The sequence below is a fragment of the Equus caballus genome, chromosome 28 (genome assembly GCF_041296265.1).
Source record: "Equus caballus isolate H_3958 breed thoroughbred chromosome 28, TB-T2T, whole genome shotgun sequence".
NCBI classification, from domain to species: domain Eukaryota; kingdom Metazoa; phylum Chordata; class Mammalia; order Perissodactyla; family Equidae; genus Equus; species Equus caballus.
In genome coordinates this window covers 51,324,616-51,339,122 of record NC_091711.1, presented here as the reverse complement: position 1 = coordinate 51,339,122, position 14,507 = coordinate 51,324,616, and the positions used below count along the sequence as shown (strand labels likewise).

Below are 14,507 nucleotides of genomic sequence, written 5' to 3'. Positions count from 1 at the left end.
CGATTTTGTAGACCAGTAATTTTTTTTTAATTTAGAAAACTAACAAAGTGTAGCCAACTTTTTAACTTTGCCAAGCAAGGAGGAAGGAAGGAGGGAAAGAGAGAAAAAAAGAAAAGGAGACACACAAGACAAAAGGAAAAGAGATGACCTGTTATCCACAATTTCCTTAATTTCAGAAAACAGTGACTCTTTTTTAAATATCAAAAAAGGAAAGCCGTAATCTCAGGATTGAGGATAATGTCTCATTTTGAAAAAATATAGTTTTAAGAAAAACTTACCTCATTACACTTATTTTGCTCATCTCACCAATATTACAGACCAACATTTGAGAACCTCTATTTACACTACCATTGGTACTCAAGATAAAACTAGGTTACTCTGAAAATCATTAGACTGACAATTTGCCTCATTAGCACATATCAGTACATTTGCTACGTCATTAAATTTAAAAATCTCTGTATAACAATGCTTCTGTCAGTTATCCGTGTATTTCAAGAAATACTTAAAAATGATCGCATCAGTGGCATCCTCTAAAGAGTTCATTCCAATGGCATTGGTTTGGCTGCAGCTAATCTCACCGACAAAGGAACTGGTGTAAACTAATTCTAGAACTTTCTCTCAGATAATACGGCATGCTTCTTTTCCAAACGTTTCTCATATCCCAGCAACTATATGCTACCCTCCACAGAGACGCTAGCATCTTCTTAGTTGGCCCTTATCTATAAGAAAGGCTGTAATTTTCCTTCCCTAGATGACCCAAGACCTACCACTGACAGCATCTTTAAAACAAATAAGTAGCTCATGAATCTGCTTGTTGACTTGAGATGTTGCTGGTTATATCTGGAGTATCAACCCAGCACAAGGATTCCAGTCAAATCCTGACAATGCACTCCACAATCTATCTGGAATGCCAAGCAAGGTATCACCAACATCTTCTAGACTCTTATCCAACAGACAAGTGAAAGAAACTTGAAATTCTGCTTCTTTACTTACTTTTTCACGGCAGCATAACCAACAGACAGAAGGTAGATTCCAAAGAGAAATGCTGCCCATATGATCACATAGTTCCATGAACAGAGCCTTTCAAAAAAGAACATTCTGTGGTAGAGACTGTTGCTAAGAGAAAATCAGAATCTGAAATGCATCCTATGACCTGTCTGGCCACAAATCGGACTTTTTGTTATTTTATTATATTTTTTAAATTTATTTAGTTTGGTGAAGAAGATTGGCCCTGAGCCAAAATCTGTGCCAATCTCCTCTATGTTTTTTAAAGATTTATGATCAGAGTCCTGGCTCTGCTGTGGCCAGTTACATGACCACTTGCGCCTTGGTTTCCTCATCTGTAACTGGGAACAACGAGCCGCGCTGTCTCATGGAGCTGCTGTGCAGGTTAACTGACTTGCACCCCAAGAGCCTGGAACTGGCACATTTTATCCTCAAAAACCCTAAAAAGACCCTTCGCTGCAAAGAAGAGAAGGAAACAGAGACAAGGTCACCTTGCTGCAGAGGTTGGGCTCCATGGTGGCCGAAGCCACAGGCACCATTCACAAGAACTGACGGAGCAACCTCTCCCAAGCCCACCTTCAGTGACATCACACTGGTAGCTTAAATTGGATGATGGAAGTATTCGCACTACGGAAATGGACAAATGCCACAAACCAGGAAGTTTTTTTACTCTCCCGGAGAGCTGGCTGTTAAACATTTACTGACACATCACTGGAATTCTATTTGTCCTAAAAAAAATGGCAATGTGAGTCCATGGAGAGCAATGAATGTTTGTATAATCAATTAAAGAACAAACGAGACCATGTCTATACTGGGCCCAGTCCACTGAGGGGAAAAAAGACCAAAAAGAAGGTCTAATTTTAAAAAGGGGGTGGTAGGGGAGGAACAGATGAAGAAAAATCCAAAATCAGAAGTGAAGAAATAAACAAACATAAAAGTAAATTAAAATGATTATAAAAGAACACTTTACACAAGGTTATGCTAATGCATTCCAAGAAAGTTTGAACTATCTGAAACTGTTGGAAACACATCCTCCAAGACCCACGCAGATGCAGAACCAGCCTCTCAGAAAAGGGCCAGGCTCCTCAGGACGCAACGCTCTGAGGGGTCCACTGGGATAACCAGTGGGTGTGCCTGTCCCCAGCACAGACTGTGAGCTCCTTTAGGACAGAAGCTGCCTCTCTCAGTCCCTCGTATTCCAGGGTCATATCTCTAGGCCTGACACATGGCTGGCATCCTCTATGGGTTCACTGAATCACCCGCCAAAAGAACTTGAAAGAAGTCCTTAAAGGCTGACTACCTGAGACACGTGGGGTGCAGGGGAAGAGCAGGGCAGGGGGCTGGACAGATGGGAGCACAAGGCCTGGGCCTGCACCTCCCAGCTGAGGGACCCAACAGCTGTGGGAGATTCTACTTGGCCCTAATTTTCACTCTCCCCTTCTTCTAGAGCAATAGAGTTTAGTTGGGTACCTGGCCACCCTCCTTAACCCTAACTTTCCCAGCCTCCCTTGCAGCCAGCTAGTCGTGTGACTGAACTCTAGGCAAAAGGATGGGCATGGGTTGGAACCTCAAGGCCTTACTGAGTTGAGCTCCTTCTGGACTTTCTGCCAACTGGGAGAGGGCAAGACCTAGAGTAATCCTTCCAACTCCAGAGTGAAAGCCCCGGGTGAGGAAGGCCACTACCAGACCTGCCTGTCAGCTGAGAGAGGTACCTCTACCTCGTTTAAGCCACTGTTCTTTGGGACATCTTTGTTGCAGCAGCTCAGGCTGTACCTTAATATAATCAGAGCACACTTCTTAACCTCCACGAGCTCTTGCTTTTTCACCTGTAAAATGATCATATTTTCTTCAAAAAGTTATAGGAGGAGGGCCGGCCCCATGGCCGAGTGGTTAAGTTCAGGTGCTCTGCACTGGGGGCCCGGGGTTTTGCCAGTTCGGATCCTGGGCACAGACATGGCACCGCTCATTAGGCCATGCTGAGGCAGCGTCCCACAGGCCACAACTAGAAGGACCCACAACTAAAATATACAACTATGTACTGGGGGGATTTGGGGAGAAAAAGCAAAAAAGAAAGAAAGTTATAGGAGCTAAGTAACATGCCTGACAGATAGCATGTGCTCAACAAACATTTGAATTATTATAAGCTCAATGACTGTTCATTATCTCCCTTTTTTAAATTAGTTTCAATATTTACCCTCTCATTTCCTGGTGGCGGGAACAACAGCCCTATGTGGCTGCTTGTCTTCAACACAGCAAGAAAGGAGAAGGCCAAGAAGGCTGTGTGCTGTTGATTCCCCTGCTTGAAGAGGGAGGCCCAGGGGACCCCCGAGAGCAAGAAGTAGGGGCCCTCAAAGTGCAGGCCTGGGCTTGATGCTGCCTGGTACTCCTTCCTGACCACCACTTACTCACCAAAGAGAAGCAATCTTTCTCTACTATCATCAGATGCTCTTCTGATGGTTTGGTTTAGAGTTGATATTTGAGAAAATGTGGGCAACAAAAAAAAAACAACAAAACACACAAACTAAACAAAGGTGCAGTCAATCCTTTCTACAAACAGCAGAATGAGCCTTCCAAAGGGACTCATGATGAAAGAGCATGCTATTAATAATGAGACCAGGACCACAGGCAAAACCCAGACTGATGGGCACCCTACCAATACGAAGAACACGAGCATTTCAGGCTTTCAAAACGATGACTCAACAAGATCTTATGCACAAGGAATGAACTGGAATTCTTCAAAAATGTCTTGAGTATTCACAGACCCTTTCATTTTCATATAATCTTATTTACGTTTTTGTTGAGGAAGATTAGCCCTGAGCTAACATCTGTTGCCAATCTTTCTCTTTTGTTGCTTGAGGAAGATTAGCCCTAAGCTAACATCTGTGCCAGTCTTCCTCCACTTTATATATAGGTCACTGCCATACCATGGCTGACGAGTGGTATAAGTCCATGCCCGGGAACTGATCCCACAAACCTGGGCCACTGAAGTGGAGCACACTGAACTTAACCACTATGCCACAGGGCCGGCCCCATTTTCATATAATTATTTAAAGTCAGCTTGTCAATTCTACCCTCCCTACCGCCATCCCCCTATACCACCTCTTGGGTTTTTGATTGATATTATGATGAATTTCTAGTTCAGTTTGGGGAGAACTGGCATATTTACAACAATGAATTTTCCAATCCCAAACCAGGGCATATCTGTCCGTTTACTCAAGTCTTCTTTAGTTTCTCTCGAAATTTATAGTGCTCTCCATAGAGGTTTTACACATCTTCTTTAGATTTATTCCTAGTTTTTATTTATAATGCTACTATACACACAACTTTTTAATTGCAATGTGTTTGTTGATGTTATAATTTATTTTTATAAGTTGATTGTGTATCCAGCAACTTGCTAAGTGATTATTGATTTGATTATTTGTAGATTGTTTTGGACTTTCTACATATACAATCATATCATCAATGAATGATAACAGTTTTGCTTCTTTCATTCAAATTCTTTTATCTTTTTTTTCTCCACTTTTCTGATTTATTGGGCTGGCTAAAACCTCTATTACTATCCTCAATACAACTGGTCAGAGTAAGCACCCCTGTCTTCCTCCCAATTTCACAAAGAAAGCTTTCAATATATCATCAGTATAGGGTTGCTAAAAGTTTTTTTATAAGAATAAAAGAAGTCGTACTACTTTCTCCCTACTACTGTGGAAGTTGTACACTGTTCCTATTCTTACAGTGGTTCTTTAGAACTTGTAAGTTGTACACTTATTAAAATCTACAGTTAATCAGTATCTTTACCCAATCCCAGTTATTACACAGACTTTGGAATGTTTTACCTCCATTTACCCTCCTTCTCAACTTAGAATTAGAAATTAGCAATTGTTTAGTCTCAGGGCAGTGAAGATATTGTTCCACTGGCTCTGACTTCCACTGCTACACTTGGAAAATCAGCTGGCAGTCTAAGTACTGTTCGGATGACACTAATCTGTCTTATTTCTCTGGTTTAACATCTCTCTTTGTCTTTGGTGCTCTGTAGTTTTACTCTTTCACAACCAGCTGTAAATTTTCTTCTATTTTATCCTGCTTATGATTCATTTGTCTTCTTGAATCTGCAGATTGGTATTTTCACAATTCTTGAAAATCTTCAGCCTTTTATCTTTTCAAATAATAAATCTGCCCCCGTTCTCTCCTTTCTCCTTAAAACACACCAATTAAACATGTGCTAGAGACTCTCCCTCTATCTTCCATGCCACCTGACCTCAACTCTATATTTGCCATCATTTTTTCTATGCTTCATTCTGGGTGATTTCTCCTGTCCTGTTTCCTGGTTCACTGTTTTTCTCTTCACTGTATAAAATTTGATATTAAACCCATATGATGAATTCTTAATATGGGATATTGTATTCTTTATTTCTAGCAGTTCTATTTGGTTCTTTTACAAATATTCTAGATCACCTTTTATAGTTTCCTACAGGTGTTTTTATTTCTTTAAATATTTCTTTAAAAAGAAAGAGCATGCAGGGGCCAGCCCCGTGGCCGAGTGGTTAAGTTTGCGCTCTCCGCTGCAGCGGCCCAGGGTGTCACCGGTTCAGATCCTGGGCATGGACATGGCACCGCTCATCAGGCCACGCTGAGGCGGCATTTCACATGCCACAGCTAGAGGGACCCACAACTAAAAATGTACAGCTATGTACCAGGGGCTTTGGGGAGAAAAGGAAAAATAAAATCTTTAAAAAAAAGAAGAAGAAAGAAAGAGTATGCTTGTTTCATAGTCTAATTCCAAAATCTGAAGTTTTAGAGTCTGTTTCTACTGGTTTTTCACTCACGGTGCTTTATTTCCTTGTGTGCTTGGTCAGTTTTGTCTGTGTAGTAATCATTGTCCTTAAAAAACGCCTGTGGGGATATTTTGCATCTTAGGATGAAGGTAACTTCCTCCACAGAGGTTTTATGTCTGCTTCCGCAGAATGCCTGAAGGCACGACCAAACCATAAAACCTTCAACTAAATTCACACTTGATTTCCCTGAACTACAGGCAATGTGACCTGGGCTCAAATCTGCACAAAGGCTAATGCATGGCCACAAGTTTTTCCCCCTTTTTTTCCTGCTACATTTAGTATAAAAACAACCAGGTGGGGGCAGGGATGGAGTGAGGCAGGTTTGCTTCTAGCTCATACTTACTCTGAGGAGACAGCCCTTCAGAGCCCCATTTAATATGGGAAGGGTCTCCTTTAGGCTCTGAGAGGACTAGAGATCTTAACTACTGTTCTTCTTATCCTACGAGTCCTCTAAAATCAAAGTCCCACTTTGTCCAGATCAGCAAATGCTTTCAGGATAACGGCAGAGTCCATCCTACAGTGTTTAAATTACCTTTCTGGGTTCTTACTTTCTGTTATATTTTGGTCTAGAACTTCCTTGCTATACTGTTAGTTCTCTGATCTTTTTTAATCCGACAATTTTATTTGTTTTTCATAATGGGTCGAGGGGGAGGACAGAGGGTAGTCCAAATAAACTAGCCTAAAATTTATCAAATATATAAGACATTGATGTTTTTCTTGCAAAATATATCTGATACACAATTCTACACTAAAATTTATACTCTCTCATCACTATGAGGAATTATTCTACTCTCTATTGGCTTTTATTCATGCTGAGACATCTACTGTCAACCTAACAGATGTTCCTTTGTAGGTAATCTATCTCTTACCTCTAGTTGAAGATCTTTTTGTCTTTGGTGCTATACAATTTGAGTGTATGAGTGTGAGTTTCTTTGTATTTATACCACTTGGGACATAGCGTGCTTCCTAAATCTAGGGGTTTATATCTTTTATTGGTTTCCAAAAAGTCAAAGCTATTAATCCTTTGAATAATGCCTCTCCTCCATTTTCCCTATTTTTCCATCCTTGGATTCCAACTGCACATTTACTGCACATTTTTCTTCTATTCTCCATTTTCTCTTAATCACAATTTCCATCTCCCATCTGTCAGTGCTGAATGGTGGATAATTTCTTCAGATATATATCCTTACTCACCAATTCTGTCTTCAACCATACTTAATCTGTTTAATCCACATATATTGAGTTTTTAATTTCAACATTTTTTTTCATTTCTCCAAGTTCCTCTTGGATCATTTTGACTCTTTACTTTTCATTACTAACTTTTACTCTATTTCGTATTTCTTCAAACATTTCATATATTATTATATATACTGGATCTGATTATTCAATATCTGCAGGCCTTGGGGCATCTAATTATGCCAGCTCCTTCTCACAGTGGTGTGTGCATGTGTGTGCATGTGTATTCTGATTCTAAGTTCAAGCCTGCTTAAACTTAATCTATAGAAATCATGAGGGCCCACACTGAGTATGCTTTCCTCTGCAGAGGATTTACATTTTCTTCAGCAAGGAGCCAAAGAGTGCTATCATAATGCTCACTGTTCCTTTTTCTCTTCTTTTTCTCTTTTGGCCTTTGGAGAGTTATCTTACTTTTTAATGCACCAAAGTGCTCACAAGAAATTATACTCACTGTAATTTATCCAGCATCTACTTAGATTGCAATGGGAGAGCCTGTTAGGAGCATCTAACACTGCTGGGAGCACAAGCCCTCTCTCCTTTTTTCATCTTCTACATGGAGTATGAGTTCTGGATGGCAACCATGACAGTTTGTGTGCCCTATCTCACGTGTTCCCCCAGTGAGACAGGGCATATACTTCATGACAAGCACGTGGCTGTCCTCATTTTATTTGGATTACATTTTGGCTTGGAGAGACCAAGTAATTTTTCCACAACACAGCATCTTAAAACCAGACACAGGAGGCTCAGAAAAACAACCAAAAGACGACAGACTGCATGCACACCTCCAAAACTAAATTTTTTTGCTGTCATGCATCTTTGAACTTCTACTTATACAGTATACTTGAAAAATTACACAATAAAGCAGAATCAAAAATGAAATTACCTTACCTTCTGTTGAAGCTTCTTGTTTAAATTTTGAATTCAGGCAAAATATTTAAAAAATTATGTTTTTTTCTTGGAGTATATGCAACTTTAAGAAAAATTTTTTCATTCAGTGGAAGATTTATAATCTCTTCATCTGAAAAATAAGGGGAAAAAATATATTTTCTCAGACCATTTCATAATTAAGGAACTAAAAAATCCCTTGTCTTTGCTTGTTCTAGAGAGATGGTACTGATGACATACACTCATTTTATGTCTGGTTAACTAGCTCAGTGGTTGGAATGTCACACTAAGAAATTAAAGGACATGAGAAGGATCTCTATAAAGTTGTCTACTTTCATAACTATATACTACCACCACTAAGAAACACAACTTGTAGAGGAAAAGCACTCAAAAGTGCTCCAACTGTGATCTCTAAACACCATTTCCAAATAAAGTGACCAGCGTTTCTTGGTGAAATGACTGATTCCAAGGTCTGCAGCAAAAAACAAGGACAAGTAGAACCTGGGACTGTTCATTTTGTATTTATTTGCATGAAGTCACAATTGTACCTTTTGAAAATTATACTTTAGCAATAGAGATGGGTGACTATTCTAGAATATAAGAGACTTAAGAGACATACACATCAAATGTAATATTTAGATCTCGTTTTGGTCCAATGAGAACAAATAAACTAGAAAAAGATATTTTTGAAGCTCTTGGGGAAACCTGAAGATGGACTGGTACTGGATGATATTAAGGAATTACAGTGAATTCTCTTAGTTGTAATAATGACATGGTGGCTATGTTTTTAAAAATAAGAACTGTCCTTATCTGTTAGAGAGAAAAAGTGAAGTATTCATGGTTAAATGACATTATTTCTGGGATTCACTTTTAAAATACTCCACCAAAAAATAAAAACCAAACAAATTTTTTAAATGTGAGAGGGAAAAGGACAGATAAAAAAAAATTGGCAAAGTGTTAATCACTGTTGAAGCTGGGTGATGAGTACCTGGGTGTTCATTATTATGTTTACTCTATGTCTGTGTCTTTTAAAGTTTCATATAATAATCAAACAAAAAAAGGCAATCAGAAGTGTGCTAGTAAGTCAGAAATATATCAGTGTTATCATCTTCTAAAACAGGTACATCTTTTTACATCTAACATTTCATATTTAAAATTATTTAAAGCTAAATAATTCAAAATTGGCTTTTTAGCACTTTATACACAGTTTTCAAAATAAAGAAGTATTTCTAAAAGGCTGACCTCAGGCCTGTTTATTCTGACTTTGAACCGATGCTTTTATAGCATACGTCTTCTTGATAAATTCTACTTAGTGTGAGCTACAGGAACAGTGGGTACCTGTAGCCCCAAATAGCTGGTACATCATGAGGGACACACAGTCGAGGAATGAGCGATCCCTTCTGCTTAATGGGCACATATCCTGAGTATCCACCCGCCACCCTCATACTTCCTGGCAACATCACCCTCTCCCACAACCTCCCAATGCAGGGTACAAGCCTCTGTCACCTATGTCCTCCAGCTCAGATTTACCCTACCCTCAGGATCTCATTCTATAGCCCTGGGTTTTTCTATGGAACCATTCTCCCAAGCTTACACCCATCTCTTTCCCTAAACACATGAATTCCCTTGAGGTTTACCCAGGAAAAGGCCACCTCTGCTGTCCCATCCAGGCATCCCAACTAGAAAGGGGGTCAGCATTCTTGTAGGTCCCATGGATATTTTCTAGGCCACTTTATACCTTCATTCAGAAACCTCTGTTTTTAATGCTTTGGCTTCTGGCCAAAATGAAATAATAGGGACCAGATTTAACTTCCTACGTGTAATAACTAAAAAAAAGCTTAAAATATATGAAATGGTTCTCAAGACACTCAATATCAGGGAATGAGGATCAGTGATCTCTGATAGAAGAGAAACAAGACAAGCCCTTTAATTACCCAGCTTTCTGCCTGAAAAGTAGTTCAGGGCCATAGCAGAGGACCCGGATGGAGTCCAGCAGGCTCATGAGTTGAAGAAACAGAGCTGGGAGACCAGGGAGGCCAAGGTGCTAGAGTTCACAGGACAAGTACTGAAGGGGACAGAGTTGCCCAGAGAACGCTGAAGATCTGAAGTCTCCAGCTAAGTACTGAGCAGCACATGTATGTGAGGAAGGTGTGCAAGCCAGGGAAAGCATCACTCAAAAGGATTAGCGGGAACAATCCTCAAAGTTCACACAGGGCCAGCAAGAGTTACTCTTCCTCTTCCCAGTCCCAATGGAAAACTTCATAATTGTCGGGGCATTGGACAAAGTACTCAGAAGACTTCTTCTATTTTATATGTGGGACGCCTACTACAGCATGGCATGCCAAGTCGTGCCACGTCCACACCCAGGACCCGAATTGGTGAACCCTGGGCTGCCAAGAAGCAGAACATGTGAACCTAACAGCTGGGCCACTGGGCCGGCCCACCGTCCTCCTCTATTTTATATGTGGGACGACTGGCACAACATGGCTTGATAAGCAGTGCACAGATCCAGGCCCGGGATCCAGTCTGGTGAACTCCAGCCTGCCTAAGTGGAGCATGGGAACTTAACCACTACGCCACGGGGCCAGCCCCTCTCCAACTGTTTTAAGCTCAACTTTACTATTATTTTGTTTAGCCTAAATTTTTTGCGTTTATTTGAGTTCACGATACTTTAAAGCATTGTGACATTTCACTTGTAAACTATTTCCTGACCGTCACCGCGTAGGTGCTCCCCTTCACCCGCTGTGCCCACCTCTCACTCCCCTTCCCCTCGTAAACACTGAACTGTTTTGTTTGTCCATGTGTTTGTTCATAGTCCACATATGAATGAACTCATCTAGTGTTTGTCTTTCTCAGTCTGGCTTTTTTCACTTAACGTAATTCCCTCCAAGTCCTTCTGTGTTGTTGCAAATGGGATGATTTTGTCTTTTTTATGGCTGAGTAGTAGTCCATTGTATATACATACCACCTCTTCTTTATCCAATCATCAGTCGATGGGCACCTGGATTGTTCCCATGTCTTGGCTATTGTGAATAGTGCTTCAGTGAACATAGGGGTGCATATGTTACTTTGGGTTGTTGATTTCAAGTTGATGAGTAGATACTCAGTAGTGGGATAGCTGGGTCGTATGGTCTTTCTAGTTTTAGTTTTTTGAGGAATCTCCATACTGTTTTCCATAGTGGCTGCACCAGTTTGCATTCCCACCAGCAGTGTATGAGGGCTCCCTTTTCTCCACACCCTCTCCAGCATTTGTTATTTTTAGTCTTAGTGATTATAGCCATTTTAACAGGCGTAAGGTGGTATCTTAGTGTAGTTTTGATTTGCATTTCCCTGATGATTAGTGATGTTCAACATCTTTTCATGTGTCTATTGGCCCTCTGTATATCTTCTTTGGAAAAACGTCCGTTCATATCCTCTGCCCATTTTTTGCTCAGGCTGTTTGTTCTGTTATTGTTCAGTTGTGTGAATTCCTTATATATTATGGAGATTAACCCCTTGTCAGACACATGATTTGCAAATATGTTCTCCCATTTGGTGGGTTGTCTTTTTGTTTTGATCCAGTTTCTTTTGCCTTGCAGAAGCTCTTCAGTCTGATGAACTCCCGCTTGTTTATTTTTCTTTTGTTTCCCTTGTCAGAGAAGACATGGTATTCGAAAAGATCCTTTTAATAAGTTCAATGTCAAAGAGTGTACTACCTATATTATCTTCCAGGAGTTTTATGGTTTCGGCACTTATCTTCAAGTCTTTGGTCCATTTTGAGTTTATTTTTGTGTATGGCGTGAGATAATGGTCTACTTTCATTCTTTTGCATGTGGCTGTCCAGTTTTCCCAACACCATTTATTGAAGAGACTGTCTTTTCTCCATTGTATGTTCTTGGCACCTCTGTCGAAGATTAGCTGTCCGTAGATGTGCGTTTTTATTTCTGGGCTTTCAGTTCTGTTCCATTGATCTGTGTGTCTGTTTCTGTACCAGTGCCGTGCTGGTTTGATCACTATGGCTTTGTAGTACATTTTGAAGTCAGGGATTGTGATGCCTCCAGCTTTGTTCTTTTTTCTCAGTATTGCTTTAGCAATTCGGGATCTTTGGTTGCCCCATATGAATTTTAGGATTCTTTGTTCTATTTCCATGAAGAATGTCACTGGGATTCTGATTGGGATCGCACTGAATGTGTAGATTGCTTTGGGTAGCATGGACATTTTAACTATGTTTATTCTTCCAATCCACGTGCATGGCATCTCCTTCCATCTCTTTATGTTGTTATCTATTTCTGTCAATAATGTCTTATAGTTTTGATGGTATAAGTCCTTCACCTCCTTCGTTAAATTTATTCCTAGGTACTTTATTCTTTTAGCGGTGATCATAAATGGAACTGTATTCTTGAGTTCTCTGTTAGTTCGTTATTAGAGTACAGAAATGCAACTGATCTTTTTGTAAGTTGATTTTGTATCCCACAACTTGACTGTAGTTGTCAATTATTTCTAATAGTTTTCCAACGGATTCTTTAGGGTTTTCTATACATAAGATCACGTCGTCTGCAAACAGGGAGAGTGTCACTTCTTCACTCCCTATTTGGATTCCTTTTATTCCTTTCTCTTGCCTAATTGCTCTTGCCAAAACCTCCAGTACTATGTTGAATAAGAGTGGTGATAGTGGGCATCCTTATCTTGTTCCTATTCTCAGAGGGATGGTGTTCAGTTTTTGCCAATTGAGTATGATGTTGGCTGTGGGTTTGTCATATACGGCCTTCATTATGTTGAGGTAATTTCCTTCTATCCCCATTTTGTTGAGAGTTTTTGTCATAAATGGCTGTTGGATCTTGTCAAGTGCTTTCTCTGTGTCTATTGAGATGATCATGTGGTTTTTGCTTTTTTTAAAGATTTTATTTTTCGTTTTTCTCCCCAAAGCCCCCCGGTACACAGCTGTATATTTTCAGTTGTGGGTCCTTCCAGTTGTGGCATGTGGGGTGCCGCCTCAGCATGGCTTGATGAGTGGTGCCATGTCCGCGCCCAGGATCCGAACCGGTGAAACCCTGGGCCACTGAAGCGGAGCGTGTGAAGTTAACCACTTGGCCATGGGGCCGGCCCCGATCGTGTGGTTTTTATTCCTCAATTTGTTGATGTGGTATATCACACTGATGGATTTGCGGATGTTGAACCATTCCTGTGTCCCTGGTATAAATCCCACTTGGTCGTGATGTATGATCTTTTTGATGTGTTCCTGTATTCAGGTTGCCAATATTTTGTTGAGGATTTTTGTATCTATGTTCATCAGCGATATTGGCCAGTAGTTTTCCTTTATTGTGTCGTCCTTGTCAGGCTTTGGTATCAGAGTGATGTTGGCCTTGTGAAATGTCTTAGGAAGTCTTCCATCTTCCCTAATTTTTTGGAATAGCTTGAGAAGGATAGGTATTAAATCCTCTCTGAATGTTTGGCGGAATTCCCCAGGGAAGCCATCCGGTCCTGGGCTTTTATTCTTTGAGATGCTTTTGATTACTGTTTCAATCCCTTTCCTTGAGATTGGTCTATTCAGATTATCTGTTTCTTCTTGATTCAGCTTTGGGAGGTTGTAAGAGTCTAAGAATTTATCCATTACCTCTAGATTATCCATTTTGTTGGCATATAGTTTTTCCTAGTATTCTCTTACAATCTTGTATTTCTGCGGTATCCGCTGTTATTTCCCCTCTTTCATTTCTAATTTTGTTTATCTGTCTTTTTTTCCTTATAAGTCTGGCTAGGGGTTTGTCGATTTTATTTATCTTCTCAAAGAACCAGCTCTTTGTTTCATTGATCCTTTCTACTGCCTTTTTTGTTTCAATCGCATTTATTTCTGCTCTGGTTTTTATTATTTCTCTCCTTCTGCTGACTTTGGGCTTTGTTTGTTCTTCTTTTTCTGATTCAGTTAGGTGCAATTTGAGGTTGCTTATTTGGGATTTTTCTTGTTCGTTAAGGTGAGCCTTATTGCAATGAATTTCCCTCTTAATATGGCTTTTGCTGCATCCCATATGAGTTGGTATGGTGTGTTTTCATTTTCATTTGTCTCCAGATGCTTTTTGATTTCTCCTTTAATTTCTTCACTGATCCATTGCTTGTTCAATAGCATGTTGTTTAGTCTCCACATCTTTGTCCCTTTCTCAGCTTTTTTCTTGTAATTAATTTCTAGCTTCAGGGCACTGTGATCAGAAAAGATGCTTGTTATTATTTCAATCTTCTTAAGTTTATTGAGGCTTGCCTTGTTTCCCAACATGTGGTCTATCCTTGAGAATGTTCCATGCGCAGTTGAGAAGAACGTGTATTCTGCTGTTTTTGGATGGAGTGTTCTATATGTGTCTATTAAGTCCAACTGCTCTAGCTTTTCATTTAATTCCACTGTTTCCTTGTTGATTTTCTGTCTGGATGATCTACCCATTGATGTGAGTGGAGTGTTGAGGTCCCCTAATACTATTGTGCTATTATTAATGTCTCCTTTTAGATTTGTTAATAGTTGCTTTATGTACTTTGGTCCTCCTGTGTTGGGGGAATAGATATTTCTAAGCGTTATTTCTTCTTGAC

The 14,507-nt window shown here is 40.0% G+C and overlaps 1 protein-coding gene across 34 annotated transcripts in view; it reads right to left on the bottom strand.

Moving 5' to 3' along the window:
• Nucleotides 1-14,507, bottom strand: part of PPP6R2 (protein phosphatase 6 regulatory subunit 2) — a 100,183-nt gene that overhangs the window by 65,051 nt on the left and 20,625 nt on the right. For 22 of the 34 annotated variants that reach the window (XM_023631077.2, XM_070253848.1, XM_070253853.1 and 19 more), the window contains one exon: nt 7,962-8,091. The gene's annotated coding sequence lies outside the window, so the exon portion shown is untranslated. Of the gene's footprint in view, nt 1-993; nt 1,090-7,961; nt 8,092-14,507 lie in introns of those variants that run through there. The other 12 variants (XM_070253847.1, XM_070253851.1, XM_070253856.1 and 9 more) reach the window with 9 other exon arrangements.